At 46.1% G+C, this 9,698-nt stretch overlaps 1 long non-coding RNA gene across 2 annotated transcripts; it reads right to left on the bottom strand.

The window, feature by feature from the left end:
• Positions 1-294: 294 nt before the first annotated feature.
• On the bottom strand, positions 295-9,385 carry LOC107969082 (uncharacterized). 2 transcript variants are annotated; one of them, XR_010153348.1, is made up of 4 exons: positions 9,223-9,385; positions 4,575-4,834; positions 3,628-3,811; positions 295-1,060 (listed from the first exon to the last, which is right to left on the bottom strand). It is a non-coding gene; the product is annotated as an uncharacterized LOC107969082 (long non-coding RNA). The 2 variants fall into 2 exon arrangements; XR_001710653.4 differs by lacking the exon at positions 3,628-3,811 and having other exon boundaries at positions 9,223-9,370.
• Between the last annotated feature and the right edge of the window lie 313 nt (positions 9,386-9,698).

Below are 9,698 nucleotides of genomic sequence, written 5' to 3' on the forward strand. Positions count from 1 at the left end.
ATTTTAATAGAGATGGGGTTTCATGATGTAGCCCAGGCTGGTCTTGAACTCCTAAGCTCAGGCAATCCACCCTCCTCGGCCTCCCAAAGTGCTGGGATTACAGGCACGAGCCACCATGCCCAGCCCTATGGCTTCTTCTTTGAGCACTCCCAGCAGTTCACAAGAGGGTCTGATTTTCCACTTGCTTTAAACTCTGCCTGAACTCTGCGGGCTGTTGATCCTCCATAGCTTCCATCCCTGCCAGGTCTCCTGGAATCTTTGTGTTTTTCTTTTATAAACCCTACCAATGGGTTTTATAAGGTCATGTAGCATTTCCCTTTCCTATCTTCAGTTCATGGAATCTCACTGCATTCATTCATTCATTCATTCATTCATTTGCTCATTATTACTATGGGAGTTAGAGTTTGATATATACCATAAAGCCTAACTTCCAGGGTTCAAATCCTGTCAAGTTATGTACCTTGGGCAAGTGACTTAACTTCTCTGTGCCCTCAGCTGCCACATCTATAAAGTGGGGATATAACAGTGTCTATGCCACAAGGCTGTTGTTGTGAGGATTCTAAGAGATAGTATTGAGAAAAACCAAGAACAGCTCAAGAAATATTAGTGTTTATTCATTCAGCAAACATTTCTTTAGTACTTATTTGGGCCAGACCCTGTTAGATGTGAAAGAGAATAAGACAAGTTTCCTGCACGCTGGAGTCCACAGATCGGTGAGAAAGACAGGGAAAGACACATAATTACAAATGCCATTGAAATACCAAAGGAAGGCATGTTCTCAGTGGTTTATTGGCAGCAAAGAGGAAGGAGTAAATACCTTTGTTGATGAGGGAGTCAGAAATGCATTATTGAAAAAGTGACAGCTCCAGGTGCACACACCAGTAAGAGTGGAAACATAGCTGCAGACTCAGAGGGCCTTCAATGGTATGCCACTCAGGGAACAGGCACTTGGAGGAACTGAAGCACTTGAGGCTCTGCCATCCTTACATTTGCATTTAAGAAAGCTCACTCTGTGACCAGCTTAGTGGCCACTGCAGTCATCCAGGCAAGATGTGACGAACTAAGATAAGGAAAAAGAAGGAACAAACTTGAAAGACATTTAGAGCCGAAGGTTGGCATACTTTACCTGTAAAAGGCCACATAATAAGTATTTCAGATTTTGCAGACCAAACAACCTGCCGCAACTCCTCAACTCCTCTGTTGCAAAAGCAGCCATAGACAATTTGCAAACAAATGAGCGTGGCTGTGTTCCAATAAAACTTTATATTACAAAAGGAGGCTGCAGGCCAGACTGGACCCACAAGCCAGAGTTTGCCAGCTCCTGATTGGAAGGCAAATGGGCAGGAATCCACATCCATCCTGGATTGTAGGGAAAGTGTAGGAGGAGGGCCAGGGTGGAGGATTTCAAGAACCTCAAATGGTCACCAGGTCCAGCACTCTGTTGCTATGGCTAATGGCTAAACTATGTTCATTCATAATAGAGAATCCTATACAACTATCTCGAATGGTCACCAGGTCCAGCACTTCTTCCTTGCCAGAAGGCCTAGCAATATTCCACATCAAGTTATGTTCTTCAAAAGTGTAGAGATTCAGATTCAACAAACTCCTCTGTGTTGGAAAGTTTTTTTTCTACAGCTGTTGATGCCCCACAGGACTCATGATCCTGCTCCCATCTTTGGAGAGATTGGAGAGCAGTTGTGAGACATTGACCCAGGGTGTAACCTTACACATTGCCCAGCACCCCATTTCCAACACAGACCAGCTCCAGGCCTATAGGAGAAGTCAGAGCAACCACTTCCCAGCTGAGCTACACAGCAGGGAAAAAGCTGGCTCTTAAGGCAGCACACACACTTCAGCAGCCTGTCTGGATTTATGCAATAACAGACTGCTGGAAAACTGCATGTGACTCTAATTTGGGGAAGTCGTAAGTACCAAGAAAGCTGGCTATTTAAAGAAATCATGCAGATAATTCTAATGTAAAGTGTTTCCCATTATATCCTTCTGCACTGTTTGTAGGAACATCAATTGGTTTGAAACTTTTGAAAGGTGCTTTGGTTGTAGCTTTCATAGTTTTAAAACATCCCTTTACCCAGCATTGCCACCTCTAGAAATGTATCCCCTGGAAATACTGGAAAGCACATATGAGCTAGGTTATGTTTTTGGTAGCATTCATTGCAAGAGCAAGATTAAAATTTAAATGCTCATCAGTAGGGAAATGGCTAAACTACGGTTCACTCATAGTACAGAATACTACACAACAATTAAAAGTTTGTGATAGACTCGTAGGAATTGACACAAATTGTTCTGATTCATTGTGTAAAAAACAAAAAAGCAAGTCACAGTTAATTAAAACTGATTTTAGTTTTGAAAAATAACTACGTAAGTACCTGCGTGAATGTATGCAATGCTTAGCAAGGCCAGGACTGGGGTGAGGCAATAAGGCACACCCAGGGAGCAAAATTTAAGGAGGCCCTCACTCTCAGGCTTATGGAAGTATCAACTCTGCCCCTGCACAGGCGAGAGAGTGAGGGCCTCCTTAAATTTTGTGCCCAAGGTGCCTCACTTGCCTCACCTTAATCTGGCCCTTACACAGAAAAATGTTTTGATAACACAGGTTATCAATGGAGAGAAGTGTTGAAAGAATGGCAGGTAGAAATCTTCACTTTACGGCGTTTTGTAATGTTCAATTTTCAAATAAAAATAAGTGAATTCATTAGGTTATTAACAAAGCCGAATTTCATTTTAAAAATCCACCATCAATTTATCTCATAAATGTAGACTGCATAAGTTGAGTATTTTCTAAAATACATGTCTGTATATTACCCTAATAATAGCTAACATTAATTTATTAAGTGCGAATGTGCCTGGTACTTTCATGATACTGGATATCATGACCACAGTCACCAAAAATGGTGGCTTAGCCAAGTAGGAGTTGTTTTTTCTCATGTAGTAAGAAGTCTGGAGGTAAAACCAGTGACGGCTAGTGTGGCAGCCCCAGTATGCCATCAGCGATGCTATTAATTAGTCAGCTTTCCCAGCTGTGCTGCCATAAGGAATAACCCCAAATCTCAAAGGTCTGTTTGCTCCCATTAAATGCCCTTCACAAGTCAGCAGCAGTTCTGCCCCTATTATCTTCTTTCTGAGGTCCAAGCAGAAGGAGCAGCCCCTCTCTGGGACTTGCAGCCTCATGTCAAAGGAAAGGTAAAATCATGGGATGGCACTGAACTTGTTCTCAAGCAGGGCATAGTCACTTCTGCTCACAACCCACTGGCTAATGCAAGACACACGGCCATGCCTGATTGAATGGCATGGGAGTGCTCTCCTCTCCCGTGAAGTGGCAGGAGCCGGGGTCCTACAGAAAGGCACCATGAATATGTTTTGAACAAATCATTCAATCTACCAATAGGGACCAAGGCACCATTGTCTTCTATTTCTAGCATGTGCCCTTGTCCTCCTGGGCACCAGACTGAAGCTCAACCTTCTGGCATTTCACTTGAACAGTAAGAAAAATGAAAGATAAACAGAGACATGTATACATCAGCTGACACCACCCTCTTTCACAAGTGTTTTCAAACCTTCACCCGTGACTTAAGGAATAACAGGTAGGTAACAGTACGTGCCACATACACATGATCATGGTTAATCTTCACAACCACCAGGGATGTGATGTTTGCTCCATTTCACAGATGAACGAACTGAGGCAAGAGAGTAAATGGCACATCCAAGATCACACAGCTGTTAAGTGGGTGGAGCTGGAGTTTCTCATCCAGATGTGTCTGTCTCCACGCCCTCTCTGCTGCCTTTCCAGTGACTGGAAGAGATCAACCGTTTGATTGGCTTATCAGCCCTCAATTGTTTCTACTTAAATGCACGTGGGTGTACATGTGTGCATGCGTTTGAGACAGATCTCAGCCACAGTTAATGCTGGATCTCAGTCTCAATACTGGATTCCCAAAACATGACCACATCCTCTAAGCTACCTCTGTCCACATCAGGTGGCATGTCCGTTAGTTTCAGTATAAACCAGAACTAAAAACTAGCCCAAAAGAAAACCAGTGATATTAATGATAGAGCAGGCAAAGAGGTGCAGAGGTGGAGCAGAAAGTGCTCTGGGCCAGACACGGTGGCTCACGCCTGTAATCCCAGCACTTTGGGAGGCCGAGGCAGGAAGATCACCTGAGGTCAGGAGTTTGAGACCAGCCTGGCCAGCATGGTGAAACCCTGTCTCTACTAAAAATACACACACAAAAAAATTAGCCAGGCATGGTGGCACGCACCTGTAATCCCAGCTACATAGGAGGCTGAGGCAGAATTGCTTGAACCTGGGAGGCAGAGGTTGCAGTGAGCCGAGATAGCGCCACTGCACTCTAGCCTGTGCAATAGTGTGAGACTCCATCTCAAAAAAAAAAGAAAGAAAGAAAAAGAAAAGAAAGAAAGTGCTCTGGGTCAGAGGGAGAACACCTGAGTTTGACTCCCAGCTCTGCCTCACACGAGTTATTTAAAAATAAATTTAGGCATATGTCTACATCTCTCCTTGGTATTTCTATCTGTGCAAAGGGAGCTATAATGCCTACCTCAAAGCTTTGCCAAAAAGATTCAGTGAAATAATGCAAGTACAATTATCTAGCACAAGTAAGCTCTCTCCAGAAGTTAGTTTTCTTCCCTACTGAGACTTCATCAAAATATCTTGTAAATGAAATTCCACTCCTCCTTCAATGTGCATAGTCATCCCAGAGCAGCTCTGTCTTGATTTCCCATAGATCATCAGTTGGTAGAAGCACTCAACGTTACAGTTTTGCCAGTCCAAGAATATAGCCGACTGGATCAAGTTTTCCTAAGAGATTCCAGAAAAAAAAAAAAAAAGACAAGACCATCATGAACATCTTTGTATGATCTGATGCTTTGGCCTGATTACTATTCGGGGGGAATCCACTCTACCACTCTCTCCATTCATTCCATAAATGTACATCAAAAGTCCCTTTCAAGAGACATCGTGAATACTGAAGAAAGCCCTCCAAGGAGACCTGTAAACAGCAGAGCATGTTGGGAGCTATGTAAGCATTTGATGTATCTGGAGTATAAATTTTGTCTAAGCTTGGGGTCTATTTTGAAGGCTGACTTGTGTACAGAGCACTTGTCTAGGTGCCACTGAAATACCAAGGAGCCTGGGCCCTCAAGTGCCCATAGTCTTTTGAAGGAGAGATTGTGATGTGCGAGCAGAGATATAAATGCATTTGTTAGGCCTGGCGTGGTGGCTCACGCTTGTAATCCCAGCACTTTGGGAGGCCGAAGTGGGCAGATCACGAGGTCAGGAGTTCAAGAATAGCCTAGCCAACATGGTAAAACCCCATCTCTACTATGAATACAAAAATTAGCCAGGCATGGTGGCGTGCACCTGTAGTCTCAGCTACTTGGGAGGCTGAGGCAGAAGAAACGCTTGAACCCTGGAGGTGGAGGCTGCAGTGAGCCAAGATTGTGCCACTGCACTCCAGCCTGGGTGACAGAGTAAGACTCTGTCTCAAAAAAAAAAAAGTGTATGTGTTTGCTATCCCTGTACTGAGAAACGAATTAGGTGGGAAAATTCAATATACTGTGTCTGGAATGAGATGGGGAGGAGTGGGAGGCAGAGGTAGACGCAGAAGAGAACCTCCCATTGCTTTATTGATGATGCTGGAGGCTTTAGTGCATGTTAGGGAGGGGAGTGAGTCTTCAGGAACCATTCCATTTGCCATCTTTGGTGGCATCTTGATAATATTTTGGTGATTACCTCCCCTTCTTGGAAACAGTTGAATCTCCCAGTGATTTCCATAAAAGGTTCAGGTGAGTGAGACACTGATCCCCTCTGTCCTGGTTGGGGAGGCAGTGTTTAGCAGTCACTTATGGCCAGAAGTAGCCTTACGATAAGGAAGACCAACTTATCCTTTCACCCCATCATGTCTTATAAGCGTAGTATCCTTTGCATGTCAGAATACAAAAACAGTTGAGAAAAAAGGCAACCAAGCCCTGAAGGACTATTTATCAAGGCATCCTGACCTCCATGGTCGACAGGGAGGGAACCCGATCAAGGATAGAACCCGATCAAGGTCAACAGAAAATTCCCTTACTAGAACTTGATTCATGAGCAGTGTCCGGGACTAAGAACATTTTCTCCAGTGGCAGCACCTGGATGAGGCTGCTGAGGAGTTCCTGCTACCGACACCCTCTGAAGCTCCTGTCTGGCCTTGTCTTTTCCAAACCTAAGTTTGTCACCTCTTCTCTTATAAGCTCCCTTTAATGCCTCCAATAAATTCTCTTTTTCATTTAACTTAACCCATCAGTATCTGTTGCTTACAACCAAGGAACGCTAGCCAATTCTGTGGTTGCTGTGTGGCATGATGCATGGTAGTGTGTGTGTGTGTGTGTGTGTGTGTGTGTGTAGTTGTGTTTTGTGTAACTTAAGGTCCCAAACACCCTTGTACCTGTGAAAGCTGAAGCCCTTCTTTGTCCTCTCACTCTCATCTCCATTCTGCCTTCCCAGTTTCTAAACCTTCCCCTAAAGTCCTCGGGGGCCAGAATATGGGGTGGGAAGCAGCTATAAAACCTGACCCACCTCTCAGAGGTGTGCTGGCAATTATAGGGCTGGTGACTGAGCACTGGGGAAGGTAGGAGCACGACCCACGAGAGGAGGGGAAAGCAGAAATACATTTCTGGGGCCCGGGGGCTGTGGGATCTGTGCAACATGTAAGTACAAATCTCACGGAACGATCCTAAGTTGGTCTGCCCTTTAGGGTGGGAGGGAACTTTTTCTTTTCCACCAGGGTCTGAGTCCACCCCTCTTGGCTGCCATGGTGGGAAGTTAGGAAGGAGTTTCCACCTGTCTTTAAAGAAGCCACTTAGCTCCAGACAACCAGGGGTGGGCCACCAGGGTGATATACAGAGATGAGCAATATAGCTGGCATTTACTATTGAAAACACATAAGAGCAAATATTTGGCTAAGTGTTTATTTGCTAGTGGAACTTTTTAATGGTTGAATGGAGTCCAAGTGTCAGCGTGGGGAGTTTGATTTAAAACAGACTGAAGAAGTGTTTCTCCACAGTTGTAAGCTTGGAGAGTTTCATTTCTTTGGCTCTGGAATCCGCAGTGGGCTGTGTTCCTCAATTCCAGACAGCCTCATGGGGAGCCCCACCCCGGTGGGCTCTTCCTGCCTCTGCAGCCAGCAAGGCAAGGGCCTCGTGTCCCTTCATCAAAACCGGATCCCAGCCCCCTTCAGGCCCAGTGCAGAGCTTGGAGCGATAAGAAACATCCTCTATGCCTCTGGGTGTGTTCTGTTGCAGAGCAGCCACTGGGGGCAGCTAGCTCTGAGCATCACTCTGGTGATGACCAACGCTCTGCAGATCCGGACTCATCTGTCTGTCTTGCCTTCTCCCTTTCTTACTTGTTTTTTTTCTCTCCATGTGATGTTTAGTGCTTGTGAGGTGCATGTCTCTTGCTTTTAACTCTGAGCAGCTGGGGGCAGGGAAGGGTGAGACTGTCCTTTGATAAGGTGTCTCCTGACCGCACATTTCTCTCCCAGGAATAAAACAGTCCAGCATCTCCTGGGTCTGAGCAGCTGGGCTCAGGGAAGAGTGAGACTGTCCTTTGCCAAGGGTTTCCCGACTACACATCTTCTCTACCGGGAAGAAAACAATCCAGCATCTCCTGGATCCCTACCATGTGCCAGGCTCCATGCAGGGCACTTCCTCATTCCTCATCTTGGTTCACTCCTACAGTAAATGAGATTCGTCTCCATTTTACAGAGGAGGAAACTGAGGCTTAAAGATGAGCCAGGGTTGGTCTGAAGCCATATAGTTGGAAGGTGGCAGAATAAGACTTGAGCATGGATTGGTTGGACTCTAAAGTCTACACTCTTGACCGGGTGCAGTGGCTCACACCTGTAATTCCAGCACTTTGGGAGGCCGAGGCAGGCGGATCACCTGAGGTCAGGAGTTCAAGACCAGCCTGGCCAACATGGTGAAAGCCCGTCTCTACTAAAAATACAAAAAAATAGCCGGGTGTGGTGGTGGGCGCCTGTAATCCCAGCTACTGGGGAGGCTGAGGCAGGAGAATCGCTTGAACCAAGGAGGCAGAGGTTGCAGTGAGCCGAGATCACGCCATTGAACTCCAGCCTGGGCAGCAAGAGCGAGACCCTGTCTCAAAAAAATAATAATAGTAAAGTCTATACTCTTTTTTGCTCCCTTCTCTTGCATTTTCTGGCTTTATGGGCCATTATGCTGACAAGGACTCAAGGCCTGTGAACGTCAAAGAAGACAAGCAGGGGCTCATCTATCAAAACCTGTGGTTCTTAGGAAGGATGGCCGTCCACAGCTCGGGCAGAGCAGAGCCCATTCTGAACTGCTGGCTTCCTCTATAGCAGGATCCAAAATTCCAAGACACTTGCTGGGCACAATCAGAGGTCAGCTGCTATTGTCATCCCCTCCTCAAATTCATTCTGCTCAAGAAAATGGGCAGAGGAAATAGCAGAGAGGAAATAGCTTAGGCCCTTGCCCTGTTGTCCTCTGAAAACATTCCTCCCTCCCTCCTATATTCCCACCTGGGCTTCTGAGGCTACAGACCTAGGTACATGACTGGGAACAATTACATACCATCTCTGAGCCTCTGGGGCCTCCTCTGTAAAATGGGGATAATCAGGCCTCCAGGAGACAATCTTTTTTTTTTTTTTTTTTTTTTAGATGGAGTCTCTCTCTGTCGCCCAGGCTGGAGTGCAGTGGCATGATCTCGGCTCACTGCAACCTCTGCCTCTTGGGTTCAAGCAATTCTCCTTGAATCGCCTCAGCCTCCCGAGTAGCTGGGATTACAGGTGCCCGCCACCACACCCAGGTAATTTTTGTATTTTTAGTAGAGATGATGTTTCACCGTGTTGGTCAGGCTGGTCTCAAACTCCTGACCTCATGTGATCTGCCTGCCTTGGCCTCCCAAAGTGCTGGGATTACAGGTGTGAGCAGCTTGAGCCTGGCCAGAAGCAGCATGATTAAATAAGAGATATTAAATAAGAGGACACCTTGCAAGACAGTGTAGGCACTAAGCAGTCACTCAAAAAATTGTTACACTCCCCCCTGCCCCACTGCCATCACCACACACACACATGCACACACGCTTCCACTGAATCACATACGGGAATGCCTTCTTCCTAAAAGGGAAGGAAAAGTCCACACCTCCGGTCTAAGGCAGCTCCCCACACTCACCTGAAAGATTGAATAGTCAAAGCCAGTCCTTTACCCCTCGCAACTCTGCAAATTGCAAGCAAACAAGGCTGCTCATGATAGGTGGCCCTGGAGTTTGGTCAGATTCCTGAGAGGGAGAGAAAACATCACATTGAATGTCCAGGAGACAGTCCCCAAAGAGAAACTGTTGTTACTGAGGGACCCCTGCCTTGCCTCTGCTGGTCTGACCTGAGCATTGTGGCAGGAAACGCCTCTGCAATGAAGCATCATTAACTGCAGGGACTTCAATTCCTCACAACAGGCCTGCTAGGTGCTGAGGAAGCATCTCATCCCCCATCTCACAGAAGGGGAAACTGAGGCTCAGAAAAGGTGAGTAACCAAGCCAAGTTCACAAAACGATTCGAGATCAATACTCTATTCCCCCAAGACTGGGGCAGATCCACAGTTCCATAAAGGAAAGTTTGATAAAGTGTACTGGGTGTAGGCTGGGCACAGTG

Source organism: Pan troglodytes, chromosome 19 (genome assembly GCF_028858775.2).
Source record: "Pan troglodytes isolate AG18354 chromosome 19, NHGRI_mPanTro3-v2.0_pri, whole genome shotgun sequence".
Taxonomy (NCBI): domain Eukaryota; kingdom Metazoa; phylum Chordata; class Mammalia; order Primates; family Hominidae; genus Pan; species Pan troglodytes.